Genomic DNA, 15,000 nt, shown 5'->3' on the forward strand with positions numbered 1-15,000 from the left:
AATAATGATGATGAACTTAAATTTGAACTACACTATGCAAACCCAGGCTTGGGTCAATAAGAACACAAAATGGTGACACACACACATTAAAGAAGAATAAGACACAAAAATAAAAACGGTTGTGCCTTCCATTAATATTGGCACCCTTGGAAAATATGAGCAAAGGCGGCTGAGACAAACTGTCTATTGTTTAACCTTTTGATCTTTCAAAATTGTATTGTATTCACAAGAATACTCTGCTCTCATGGATATCAAACAATTACACACACACACACCAAAGGCTTATAAAAAAAAAAAAAAAAAAACTTTGTTAAATATAGGTGTGGAACAATTATTGGCACCCTTCTAGTCAATACTTTGTGCTACCTCCCTTTGCCAAGATAACAGCTCTGAGTCTTCTCCTATAACGCCTGATGAGGTTGTAGAATATATGGCGAGGGATCTGAGAGCGTTCCTCCGTACAGAATCTCTCCAGATCCTTCACATTTCGAGGTCCACGCTGGTGGACTCTCCTCTTCAGTTCACCCCACAGGTGTTCTATGGGGTTCAGGTCAGGGGACTGGGAGGGTCATGGCAGGACCTTGATTTTGTGGTCAGTAAACCATGTTTGTGTTGATTTTGATGATGTTTTGGCCCCAAATTTGTTTTGCTTCTTTAGGTTTGCAGTCAGGACAGTTTCTTGTTGGTGTGTCCCTGCATGCGTTATATCTACGGTGTGCAAATTACACGTTTTAAACATCTGATCGGTCTACCTGTCCTGAATCTGCACAACACTCAAATTGTTTAAGGACCACGTTTTAAGATGAGAACACCACAAACATGATGGGGGTGCTTTTTGTATACAGAGCACTGAATTAGGGCTTACTGTTTGAGAGCACTGTTCAGCAGTTAAGTATCCAAAGATATGGAGAGACCGAAGAAATAAGCGAGTGAGTGACGAGGAAAGAGAAAGGTAGAGAGAGGGTATTTGTGGTCATTCCGGGTGTCCACCTGCCCCAGCTGTGTCACTGCAAATCTGTCAGATTCAGCCATAATGCCAGCAACTGAGCGCACCAGGCACACTTGTCACAATCACAACTCAGCTTCTCAATCTCCCTCCCTCACTTTTCACCACCTCACAGGAAGGAAAGGCCAAAATCAAATGGCGTGAGAAGACACAGGAAGCGTAAATGAGAAGGCGCGTGGTACATGCACAGAGAACGTATATTCTCCAACCTTGAGTTTCACATCCATTGAACATAGCACAATGCCAGTGACGCTTGGCGCACAAGGCGTGTTTTTTTTTAAAACCATGTTCTCATCACTCGCCATCCCACAATTAGGCAAAGTCTCACATTTCAAATGAATGAGCATGAAATATCGATTTGCGACTATGTTTTCAGTGTGCATGTACCCCGTAAGGATAAACCTTCACTCATAAATGACACTTCGTACTCTATCCTTCCAACCCACTCATGATTCAGTGCAAATTGAGACTCGCTTGTTGCACAGTGCTGCTGGCAGTCCTCTCTTAAGTCAGTGTGAGAAATGCGCTCCCTCCCATCACAGCCATCTGGTAAATCTGAGCAACAAGGCTCGACCAAATGCTAATTCATCCTACATGGTCACTGTAACACACTTCCTACTTACCCAAAGACAGGAGAGGGAAACATACAGCTAGCTAAACACACAAGACCGAGTCTAGAGCTAACTGGTATATACTGCAGGTACAAGAATTACACCTATACAGTCTACATTAATGTGCAAGATCATTTTACTGCTAAAAGGAAGAGAAGAGGTCTAGGATACCGCAAAATGTCTGTTACATAAGGAATAAAACATTCAGGGAGGCTGTTATTTACATATTTTACATGCGTCATACATGGCAATATTGAAGTCTCCATAAGTGATATGTTTTTGAATTACAGAGGGCTTCAAATCCATATAACAGGCTCCAAGCTGTGATAGCCGAAATAAAGTTCCAAACGTATCCCTCATGCAGAAGTTTCTCAGTACACCAGTGGTTTCTTTCTCTTTCAGGACATTCCAAATTGGACTACTGGACTATGCCCAATGCCTAGGATCGCTTTTCCGAGCTTAAAAATGGCTCCCACAGACAGCTCTCTTATCTTCACGTTGGCTTATCTTTTTTAAACGTCAAACCGTCTTCACTGGCTAAAACCTGTAGATGTTCACATCTATTTATGGTTTAAACAATAAGTCTAACAGGACACACCTGGGTAACAAGAAACACCGGGTCAGTCCCATGTTCCAATATTTCCTCTCGCCTACAAATTGGGTGGTGTGATAGCACATTTTCTAATGTTGTTTAAAACACAGCTCCATATAAATACCAGGAAATAATACCTGAAACTCGAAACTCTCTTTTCCTATTCATCTTTCGATCTCAAACACAAATGTCAGTCTACAGCAAAAAAAAAAAAAAAAAAAAAAAAGAAAGAAAGAAAGAATTGGCCTTGCCGTTCCACGGTTCAGATCGGACTGTAACTAGAGAGATGTCGTTTTAAATAGCTTGGAAAAATCAGGTTAATGTTTCAGGCATATTTACGTTTCGCTTACATTTACACATTGCACAAAATACAGCTTAACAAGAACACTTCAAACATATGAAATGTTGTGATTGGTGTAGCTTACAAATAAATTAAAAATACATTTAAAAAAAAAAAAAAAAGGCAGTTAAATAAATTCCGCGTGTAGTGATCACATGCACAAAAGAGAAAACAAGACAAGACCTAGTCTATATTATATTGTTCTAATATATAGTTCACGCTGTACTTCCTCATTGGCTTCTTCCTTGATTTCTGCTGAAGCTGGGTATTTCCACCAATAACGAGTGAATGCTTTGTGGCTTCTGAACAAGTGTATTAACGTCATGGTAACATCCGAGGTCGAAATCAGATTCTGCAGTAGAGCATGATGTTGCCCCGGTCGTACGGATGGCTGTGATCTGTATGTGGACTTCGGAGTTTTGTGTTCGAGATGCGACATTCTCAATTTTTTGTCGCCTGATGGTATTAGATACCATCCAGCACAAATGAAAACCCTAACGCCAAATTTGAATTAGGCCCAAGATATAACCATGGCTTTTAATAACTGACTTGCATGTAAATGTGATCATTTTTTTTCAGTATACGTCGGAGTTAATCGTTAACCTTTTATTACTACTTTACACATCTTTATAGACGGTGTTGTATTTTCTCATGCAGTTTACAGTGTGTAAACTCGAGTCGCATTTCTAATAATACGCCGACCCTTTTTCCCTACAGTAGTTGGTCGTTGCATTTCCGCAGCTATTTTGCGGCAGAGCTACAACGGCATAACCGTAAAAGAACAGGAATAACAAGATGCTCATGTATCTAGTCAAGCTGACTGGACTGATAAATGAACTTGCGTTATTTAAGTAACAGAAGACTGATGGTAATAGTTGAGATGCAGAGTGCTTAATAGATGTGCACTATTGTAAACTGTAAACTTGTTTCCATATACACAGTGGCGGAGGTGTAAGGGCAAAGTACACACGTCTTCATGGGAAACGGGCTTGCTGCAGCCATGTTTACAAAAATAACTGGCTCACACTGAATAAGGGCATGTAAATGTTATTGAAAAGGTGGAGAGAGTAAAAAAAAAAATGGACGCAGGACTTACTTATTTATTGCAGCAATTACAGTAGTGCCTAATTCATGGCAAGATGCCAATGACATTAATGAGCAGTCGTTCTTTTAAGTGGTTTTTCCACGAGGTACAAAATAACGCTCTGTAGCAGTTAGTGACTGCCCCTCGTCCAGTCTCGAAAGTGTGCTAACGATGGGTCTAACTTAAAGGGATGACTCCGTATCAGTGAGGAGATGCACGGTACGCTCCCAGGTTGCAATTGTGAGCTTAATGTGAAATGTACAATGAGGAGAGAAACCCCAGAAATAAACATGTGGCTTTTTTTTTTTTTTTTTTTAAATAGCCAGTGAATAAACTGCGACAGAGCTTGTTTACTGGTGCAATCAAAGAATGACCTTTATAACTATGGAATAAAGGAGAATAATAAAAGTAAAAACCCACCAAGTCACGGTTAACACAAAAACATGCAGAGTGGCCTTCATTTACATCCAGCCATACATCTTGAACAGTACATTTTAATGAAATGTACTACGTTGGTTTTGGATATCTAAGACTAGCTAAAACTACACCAGCCCTAACCATAACCAAAGCACATTGTACCAAAACAAAAAGAACAAAACAATGACGCACAACTGGTACCCCTTAAACACAAAGTCAAATATTTACATCCCACAACATCTCCCATCTTCCCTTGAGACCCTTGGAGCCATCTCTAGAGGTCTCGGGTACAATGCTAATGCTCGCTAATGGCAAAAAACCAGAGAGCTTATAATTGATCTCCGAGGAACACAATGGAAACAATTACCTTGTTTATTCGTTATTCCCAACCCAATGAAAACGGCAAAACAGAGTTTAATTGGAGGTGATCAGCGTGTTATCGTCCATGGAAGACCAATTAATTAAAACTGAAAGAATATTTATTATTTTATTACTTAACTGTGCTTACCGAGAGCAGGGAAATGGAGAACAGAGCTCAGGTGAGAGAGAAATATAATTAACCGACTGACTCGTCTAATTAGCACAAGGTCATATTTACCAAAGCGCAAGTCGTACAGATGGCTAAAACGAAGGCTACTTGGACAAGGAAGCTCAGTTACAGCTGCTGCACACGATAAGAGCTCAATACAAATTTACGTATGAGGTACGAATACAGATCGAACGCCTCCTGAGAAGGAGAACGAGGGTGGGGGGGGTTTATAAAGAACAAAGAGAGAGGGGTGATTGTATCTCGGATTCTTACCTCACAAAGGCCTTTGTGAACTTGCTTGTTTGGTGCCATTCGTACCAGCAACGATAAGCATCTAAATGATATCCCAAACCGCCCCGTAGCAATTAGTGGTGGGAGACGACCACGGTGTCCACGTCTTGTCCGCAAACAAGACAGAGGACACCCTTCAGGGGTTCCAAACAAGTATGGCAACACTTTTGAAATCCCTCATTTTAGGTTTCAATGAACACACAAACCAGCTGCGATGCACGACACCGGTCCAGATCTAAAAATTGCTCACACTCCACATTAACGCATTTGGATAACCGAATTACACTCTGAAATATGATTAAAATAGCCTAACATTTCCACATTTTCCTCAAAGACCATTCCTTAATTCTCCAACTGCTTTCAAAGGAAGTCGCTAGAGTAGATTCGACTGCTAGTAATAATCTCGCAGCTAGGCACTTGGCATTCGAAGACACTATTCAATTGCCCAAGAGAGCGATCTCTGAGCGGACACGAGCTCTTAATCCGATTCATCAAGCACAGCGGATAGAGACGATACGCCTGTTGGCACATGTGTATTTGTATGTTTATATAGGCTCCCACAGGCTTTCAAACTATTAGCTCGCAATAATTAACAGAGCAAAAAGTGTCCGGTCGGGCTAGTGCCTTTATTCCTAGCAGGGTGCCATTAGCACAAGCTGCAGCCTCTTGCTGTGGTCGACATGCGATGATGAAGCAGGACGGAGACGAACAGGGATGGATGGTGCTGTAAAGGTTATCCTTGCCTTACCCTAAACCAGGATTAACAGACTGATAAGTAAGGATGCTATTGGCCCGCACGGTTCTGCTTCATTCATCAGACTAGCTGCGAGACATGTTCCAACACGCTCAGTATAGATCCCATTTGATGAAGTAGAACTGAGGTGTGTGACAGGGAGGATGTCAAATCGAGGAGAAAGAGATGGATCATAATAGGTATCGTAGAAGCCAACTAGGGAAAAGGTAAATGGCAAGCAAGATTAAATGTGAGCAGATGGAGGTGGAAGGAAGAGAAGAGAATTATTAATGGAAAAATGGAGTGCGGAGGACTGAGACAGGGGACGGGAGAGGGGGGAAATAAAAGGGTGACGTAGAAGGGAACAACGAGAGATGGATATACAAAGCTAATGACAAAAGAGGAGCTTTTGAATTCTTACATTTTTTATTTTTATTTTTTATAAATTAACAGTAAAATCCAGCGAATGGAATCATTATAGTACTAGCTTTAAACAACAACAAAAAAAACAACAGCACCTAGTGTTGAAATAAGGAGTAAACACAACTAGAAATTCCACCTGTAATGAAAAGCAGACTAAACATTAGGAACCTTGCTGTATTTTAGAGAACAGCCAAGACAGGAAAAAAAGTCTGCACTGTGTTAATAATTCAGACCGTCACTAGGCTCTTTTATTCACCTCGTTCTCTCCAGCTGGTAATTGTGTAGATCTCAAGCTTGTTTTTAGATCCATAGTTGCCTGGCAGATATGCAGGTTCAACAAAATATAAAAAGAAAGGAAACAACTTCTTATTATCGACTTTCAATAACAAAATGTTTTTATTTGATATCACAGGGGTGTGACTAGGGCTGGGCGATATGATAAAAATATCATATCACCATACTTGAGGACATTTCTACGATAAACACTGTGCATACCACGACATATAATTTAGCTAACAAACTGTCCACAAACAGTAGTGAAATAAATAAACCAAGCAAAAAAAAATGTTACCGAGTTTAACAATACTTTTCATTAATGCTACAAAGACAAAAAAATAAATAAAAAAATAAGTCAAATCAACGGCATCCATTCAGTACCATGCATCTTCTATACCGCTTATCCTTTTCAGGGTCACGGGGAAACCTGGAGCCTATCCCAGGGGGCATGGGGCACGAGGCGGGGTACACCCTGGACAGGGTGCCAATCCATCACAGAGCACAATCACATACACACTCACACACCCATTCATACACTACGGACACGTTGGACACGCCAATCAGCCTACCATGCATGTCTAAATGGACTGGGGGAGGAAACCAGAGTACCCGGAGGAAACCCCCGCAGCACGGGGAGAACATGCAAACTCCGCACGCACAGGGCCACGGTGGGAATCGAAACCCCGACCCTGGAGGTGTGAGGCGAACGTGGTGTGAGGAGGTGTGAGGCGAACGTGCTAACCACTAAGCCACCGTGCGCCCTCAAGCTCCTGTTGATTTGACATCAAGCCCTCAGTACCATTTAAAAATACATCCCCATACCGACGATATCTCAGAAAAGAGTATCGCGTAATCGTTTATCATGATATTGATATTATAATCGATAAATCGCCCAGCCCTAGGTGTGATGCACCTGGATACTGTAACTATATTGAGCGCGTTTCTGAATCCTGCCAACTGCTGCACTAGATACATCACCTGTGGTGTGATCTGTCTGACGGTAGAACGGTTTTTACAAGGCAGAAATCACCTTTTCAGAAACCAGGAACACACAGGGATGTAGAAACTGAGAAAAACCTGGTATACGCTACAGCAGAAAAACGTATATACAACCAACTCCCGTACAGTACTACGTTACTACAGCGATCACTTTTTTAGCCTAGCGAATTAGGCTTCTGGGCAACCAGAACATCAAGCTCGGAAGTGCATCCGAGCCTTCACTGGCCTCTTGGGTTAGCTAGCTATCGTTGAATTACACTGGGATATAGTGCGCCTTGTATATATAACAACCTTGTGGAAATAAAAAACACATCAAAACGTATATTTAAAACGTCCTTTGTAGCAGTTAATTTTATAAAACAGAAAGATTAGTGGTTTGCCGCATTGGGGAACTGATTCCCACCTCTCCCGAGTTTGCATGTCCACCCCTTACTTCGGGGGGGGTTTCCTCGGAGTGCTCCGGTTTCCTCCCCGAGTCCAAATACATGCGTTTTACACTGACACTCAGCTCTAAATTGTCAATAGTGTGTGAATGTGTGTGGAATTGTGCCCTGCGAGGAGTCCCCCCCCCCATTTCCGTGTTCCCGGCCTGGTGCCACGAGTTCCCTGGGACAGGCTCCAGGATCCCTGTGACCCTGTGTAGGAGAAGCGATGTACTACACACATCAAGAACCGGAGCTAATAATGCTGCACATATTCCGTGCGCTAAACCTCACTGTGCTGGAACGGCAATGAAACACGGACAGATCTTGTAGTGTAGAATCACTCATCCACACCTCAGCGCTGTTGCTCATTGTCGGTTGTTTTGACAGAGAGCAATCTGTCACAGACCGAAGCTAATCGAAAAGAACCCTCACGTCGTCCATTTACGGTGCAGTAGCTTCTACAGTGTCAAGAAAACAAGAAGAACGGCAGAAGACAAAAGAGTCTTCTTACAGTTTCAAACTGAGGCTGTGGATTGAACTGGCCCTTTAAACCGCTGTCTTAGGAAAGGAGTCGTCATTCCATGAGACTTTGGCTGCCCTCCTACCACCTCATTCTTCTTCTCTCACCCTGTTTTCTCTCTCTCGCGCGCATACTCCCTGAGGGAACACAGCCACATCCCTCAAATGTTCATGTGGACGGTCATCAAGCATGCCTGTCTTATCAGATCAAAGTTCACAGAGCGAAAGTGCAATCATGCAGGCATTCACGCAGGGGGTGGAGAGAACAAACAAAAATAACTCTAACAAACAGATCCAGTAAGGCTACAACGCAAGGGCTCGGGAACACGCGTCTTCTCCCCGGGTATTTAGCTCGCACGTGAACCACAGCTTCATGTTTTTTAGGCTTACATGGAGAAAACAAAACAAACAAAACTTATCAAGCGATAGGTCTGATTCAGAAATGTTAATGCTGTACTACGAGAACAGTCAAGAAATGTTGATCATTCTTAAATTTAGAGGCGGCACTGATCTAGGGCTGCAACAACGAATCCATAAAATCGCTGATAATTGATCATTAACATAATCGACAACGGATTTCATCACGGATGAGTCGGGTCTGTGACGACACAGTGGATAACCCCAGTCAGTGACGTCACTTCACCGTGGTGAAAAACGCATTTCTAGGAGTAACGCACACCTGAGAGACAGCGAGGTCGCAGAGTGAGCTTCTGAGGGAAAAGTGCACGATCCACGTCGTACAAAACGGGAGAATGTTTTATATTAAGCGCTTCAAACAAACTGGTGAGTGTATTAACGCGGCTCGTCGTGTCGGACGCCGCGACAGACGCGTGTGCGGTTTAATGTGTTCCACACGCGTTTTCTTCAGCGCAGGAATGACACTTTTACCTTTAGATGCTTATCTGTAAACGATAGACGTTCACACCAGCATTTCCGTTTAACATAAAGTCTCGTCCTGCCTGAGAGCGCGCGCGTCTCCGTTAAACTTCACTGAACGAGCGCGAGTCCGCACATACGCGCCGATCGAACACCGCGCGATAGAAAGGAAGCGCAATAACTCGGACTAAAATATTCATTCTGATCAAATCTGTTGCTTGATGCTATATTTAGCGACATATAGAAACTAAAGTAATTGTGTTTTTATGACAGCGGTAACTGTAATGGGGTTAGAACATGGAATTGTATAGAAATGTAAGAAGCGTCGTACATTTTCAGAATAAAGTAACGTTACTGTGTTCAGATGAGTGAACGTGTGCGTTACTGCAGAATTCAACCTCTCGCCAGCTAACACTTCATCAATGCTTTTGCTTTTCTTCTTTAGCATTTTTAAACGCTTGTGGACAAGCAGGGTTTTATTTTGCTTCGCTTTCAAAATATAATAATATTTTTTTTTAATCTTTTCATGATGTATCGCATAATCCACACGTGCATTTCATACCTTTTTCATGGCCTTCAATTTCCACGATTGAAGGACAGTTTGTAGTTTGAAGGACAACTTTTGGGCCGAATGTGAAATAACGTTTACGGGTTTAAAAAAAAATTAATTAATTTAAAAAATACAGAAAATATTAATTGGCCTTTTAATCAAACTAATCGAAGAAATAACTGACATATTAATCGATTATCAAAATAATCATTAGTCGCAGCCCTACACTGATTAGTGCTATGTTTCATAGCACCAGAATGTTAATTTATTTGCTGATATATTTAGGAGGCTTTTGTGAGCTGCATCAGATAAACTTGAAATGTTTTTTTTTTTTGTTTTGTTTTGACTTTATTTCTCTCTCTCTCTCACTTTGTGCTTTTTGTGTAATCTGGGAGAAATGTCTGCTGTCTACGTTTAACACGCTGGCCACTAACGTGGCTCAAATCGAGTAATATTTGTATGTGTAGCTTGAGCGATTGTCTAACCTCCTGTTGTCTCTCAGTATTGGATTCTCACAGTGTTTAATATTGTTTTTGCTTAACTAAGATGGATTACATCACTGATATGTGCTATATGTTAGTGTTTTGATTATTCTGGCCTCCATTTGTTATTTTTTTGTACAGGGCCCATACAAGCAATAAATAAATAAATAAATAAATAACGGAGGATCAGATTGGAGAAAACATATCAGATGTTGGATCCTGTAACAAATGGCAAAGACTGGAATTGGAAAAGATTTTGTTAGTATTGAATTTATTATATTTATACGTTATTATACATGGCGTTTGAAAAGGCAGAAACCAATGTGTATCTCATATATATATATATATATATATATATATATATATATATATATATATATATATATATATATATATATATATATATATATGATATATCTCAAATATATCGATCCAAATAGGTTGAGAAAAATCTGCAAAAGCAAGATACAGTGGCTGAGAAAATCTGTAGAGCATAAAGGATGAACATGTAGCATACATGTTGTGAACAATAAACCCAAAATGAAGTACATGTAGTTTTACTTTAGTTGGTTCTTCCCTTCTCAGACACCCTTTATTTATTATATTTACAATGCAAGCAATTTTCGCATTCAAGTCTGTAAATTTGCAACTTGAGTAGCTTTTTGAGGTTTTTTTTGTTGCTTTTTTGCATGGTCTATCACAGTCACGTCCAACGCACCCGAATCCAAGAGCGCTTTGGCTGAACGTGTGTTGGGATGACATCACATGACGCGTCTTGGCTCAAATCTGCAGAAAGTCTGCCGTAACTCGGAAAGATCGCAAGCTCTTCCAAATGCTGCGGAGTTTGCGCAATTGTGTGTTCATTTCTGTGATCGAAAGATTGCGAAATCCTGGAGGGACTGATAAAAGAGTTTAACTGTGAGGTGATCCAGTTTTTTTTTTTAAATAAATAAATAAATTTAAAGGGCAGTAGTTTTTAAAGAAAACAATCGGTATTGAGATCAACGCATCAATAATCAGCCAATACTCAAGGTTTCAAGATCAGGATCAGAAAAGTGGTACCATGCCATTTCTACTTAAACTGTACCCGGTCCGAAGTCATTTCTCCGTCATACTGACTGAAGACCGAACATAATTCTGTGCAGCACGACGGTGATAGCATTGCCCAGGCCCAGCTCTATGACCTCCTGACTGGACAGCTGTTGAAGCACACAAGTGATGCTTGATGAACTTCATTCAAGATCTATTTAAGCACAGCTAACTCGCAAGGTTGGGCTTTCCGATTCATCTCCCCACCAGCGCCAGAAAACTAGTTAAAAACAAACCAACGTTTCTCTTTAAGACAGCAGAACGTTAGTACTCTAGGAGCAAGCTCCGCCCTCTAAAGACAAATGCAATCTTCCCAAATCAAAAGAACCAAAAATAAAAATCAATCATTTTGTAATTTCGGTCTTTTAGTGATTTTATAATCACTATAGTCCTAATAGTATCGATATCTGGTTCAAGTAAGAAACGCAGGGCATTCTCCACAAAATCATTAATCCAAGCGTGGACATGCTTTTATAAACCATTTTTCACTGGGTGTCTAAAGAATAAGCTGAGATCTTATATTGTGTGACATTTCCCTTGAACCGAGCTCCATCAGGGGCTTCAGCTATGGGCTTCCCCAGGCATGGTGCACTATTTTCGGGCAAAATGGCCAACCTCCAGGGACATTTCCCTTGAACCGAGCTCCACCAGGGGCTTCAGCTATGGGCTTCCCCAGGCATAGTGCACCATTTTCGGGCAAAATGGCCAACCTCCAGGGAAAGAAACCTCCTTCTTTAGAAAGAGCTAAATTCATGAGTTTGCAATGCTGGCTGCAAGCATGACATTAGCCTTTGCACAGGCTTCTTGTTATTACTGCTGGGCAAAAGCTACAGGAAGCATAACTTTAACCGGATTTAATCAGTGGTTCTGTTTCCCGTTTGACCTTTCCTGTTTAAAGTGTTGGTCCCAGGTTATTAAAGTTCAATCAGTGCTTGATTAAACATCAACACGCGCTCAAACATCATAAGTGTCTGAGAACTTTATTACCGCCATGTGGTTTCTGACATTTCTTCAAACGTAATTTGCAGCCAGTGATTTGAACCCTGGCTATCATCTGTGCCACACCTCCAACTGACTGAAGCTCAATAATCAAAGCAAAGGAGGGGAATAAATGCCATTTTATCACCACACATCTGTTAGGACTGTATAGTAAGTTGATCAGACTAGATTTTTCTCTATATATAAACTGGAGGAGCAGTTGATTATATCTCTCACCCCTGTTCTGGCTCTCTCTCCCAGTCTGTTGCAGGTGTCCCCACAGACTGGAGCTGTAATGATGTCTCTAGGGCACCACGAGTGAACAGCGTCTCCAGAGTCTCTATAACCAGCCGACTTAACCCAAGCCTGGAGGGAATGCTTGATTAAAACTTCTGCTGCTCTGTGAGTTTTATCTCACCTTATTTTGTTATTCAAATTCTCTCCATTTTCTGCGTCCTGCTAGAGATCTCTCATCGACTGGTCCAAAACGTAGTCGTCTGAACGAAACCCGGGGCCGACGGATAGTCTTCCTTTTCATGCAGGCGTTACGCGTGAACGTAATGAAGGTTCACACCTTCGTCGTTTGGGTCTTTGTTTTTCCTCTCACGTCCATGTTAATGCGAGAATATAGTGCTTCTACCTCTTTAAGGGTTAAAGGAAAGTGGTGATCATGCTCCTTTGCTGAATTACAGCTCTTAGGCTACTCTACTATTAAATGAACTTAAGTTTGACTTGTTCCCTGTCTAAAAATTGCAGGTTCATACACAGAGTCACTACCGACCAAGTGTTTAAGCAAAAGTGGAGAGGAAAAAAAAAACAAAAACAAAACCACACCCCCTTAAAATTGTCGTCTTTTTATTTTTTGCTGTTGTTTGACAGTTTAAAGCATTACAGTGCACCATATAGAGCAACAAACAGCCATTAGATTTGCGTTCAGAAAAACATACATCGTTCAGCTGATCATGTGACGGCAGTGCAATGCATAAAATCAGGCAAGTAAAGAGCCTGAGTTAATGCTCACATCGAAGGTCAGAATGGGGGGAAATTGACAGTGGAATGGTTGCTGGCACCAGACGGGCTAGTTTCGGTATTTCAGAAACTGCTGATCTGGGATTTTCACACCCGAATATCCAGTAAACAGCAGTTCTGCAGGCGGGAATGCCTCGTTGAGAAGAGAGGTCAGAGCAGAACGTTCAGACTGGTTATTTAGGTTACAGTAGACTTCCTCTCAACTCAAACCACTCTTCACGGACGTGCTAAGCAGAAAAGGACCTCAGAATGCACAACACGTCAAACCTAGAGCAGAAGACCACACCGAGTTCCACGCCTGTCCTCCAAGAACAGGAAATCTGAGGTGACCAAGGGCAGAGGCTCACCAAAACTGGACAGTGGAAAAACCATCACAGTCTTTTTCCAGTCAACTGCCCAGTTTCAATTTTTGTCTGAAACCGTATGTCATTTTCGAACACACCTGCGAGCGGGAGGTCCTTTTCACACTATGAGGCCAACTGGCATCCCCCCTCCCAATTACAAAGCAGATGGTGCCCGAAAAAATCCTTCTTTCATTGAATCAGTCAAGAAATACTGCAACACGTTTCATGATTTCTTAACATGTCTAGTGGCGATATTATTTGATATCGATTTAAGCCGTTGTAAACTGCTTTAAAACTGAAGGGATTCTCAATAAATGTTTTTTTTTTTAATAGTACACAATATAATACAGAAATCAATGAAATTGTTACTTCATTTGTACAGACCAGTTCTCAGATTTAAATCTCTGTGAGAGGTCAGTTTCCACAGAATAATCAGCTTTAAAGCTACTGCGGTTCACTAAAAAAAAAAAAAAAACACAACTAACTTTCTACCAAAAAAAAAAAAAAAGTCCCTGTATTATAGCTCCCTGAAATTCAGTGTCAGGAATTCCAAACTGTATATTCGTCTAATTCACAAACAACCCTCTCGTGCATTATACCACAGAAAGCAGTTTGTGGGTGGGATGAATAGTGAAGTGGAACAAATGATTGCGAAACAGAAAGTGGGTCAAAAGCCCATGGCCGCCCAGTCCTCACTACTGCACTGCAGCAACAAAGCAGCAGGCTCCTCTTCCACTACTCTACTTACACTATTTTTTTATTTATTTTTTTATTTATTTCACTTGTGCACGAATATGCAGTGGCGTATATGCCGCATCATGCTGTGATTTCCCAGCCACGCTTTCGTAAGCAACACGTCCAGCTGAATTCCGCCGATCGGCACTGCTAAAGGAACTTGCAAAGAGGTTCTGTGGATAATGAGGCACTAGAAAAAGAAGAAAAAAAAACACAGAGAAACGCAAAGTAAAGGAGGAACCGTTTCTCAGTCGAGTTAAATTGCTGGATTACTGCCTTTTCAAATAAGCAGCTGGTTCAAACCAGAGAAGTGTGCAGAGTCTCAGCTTATTAATCAATTCATCATCTCCACTATGAAAGAAAAAGTCATAGAGAGAAGCCAAAAACACAAAGAAAGAAAGCGAGAAGGGTTGCCACATCCATCACTGTAATACCACTTTGCACTTCTTGAGGTGCGAGAAAGAACTCCCACAGGATTTTGGTATTTATCCAGCTGTAAAGCCTTATGTATATATATATATATATGAGGTTCCATTCCTTTAGTGCACAGGCTCCCAACCAAAAGACCAAGACAACCAAGACAAAATAAGTCTGCCGGCTTGAACCCATCATTCCATTCCGCTAAATATAAGCGGATGTTGTGGTACCTGGAAACTTTAAGCCACACGATTT

The 15,000-nt window shown here is 41.3% G+C and overlaps 1 protein-coding gene across 2 annotated transcripts in view; it reads right to left on the minus strand.

Moving 5' to 3' along the window:
* gnai2b (guanine nucleotide binding protein (G protein), alpha inhibiting activity polypeptide 2b) overlaps positions 1–15,000 on the minus strand; it is a 55,387-nt gene that overhangs the window by 18,816 nt on the left and 21,571 nt on the right. Inside the window, exon 1 of one of the 2 annotated variants that reach the window (XM_047158677.2) lies at positions 8,238–8,325. The exons of the other annotated variant lie outside the window; for it this stretch is intronic. The gene's annotated coding sequence lies outside the window, so the exon portion shown is untranslated. Of the gene's footprint in view, positions 1–8,237; positions 8,326–15,000 lie in introns of those variants that run through there. 2 annotated transcript variants of the gene reach the window in all.

This window comes from Ictalurus punctatus, chromosome 11 (genome assembly GCF_001660625.3).
Source record: "Ictalurus punctatus breed USDA103 chromosome 11, Coco_2.0, whole genome shotgun sequence".
Taxonomy (NCBI): domain Eukaryota; kingdom Metazoa; phylum Chordata; class Actinopteri; order Siluriformes; family Ictaluridae; genus Ictalurus; species Ictalurus punctatus.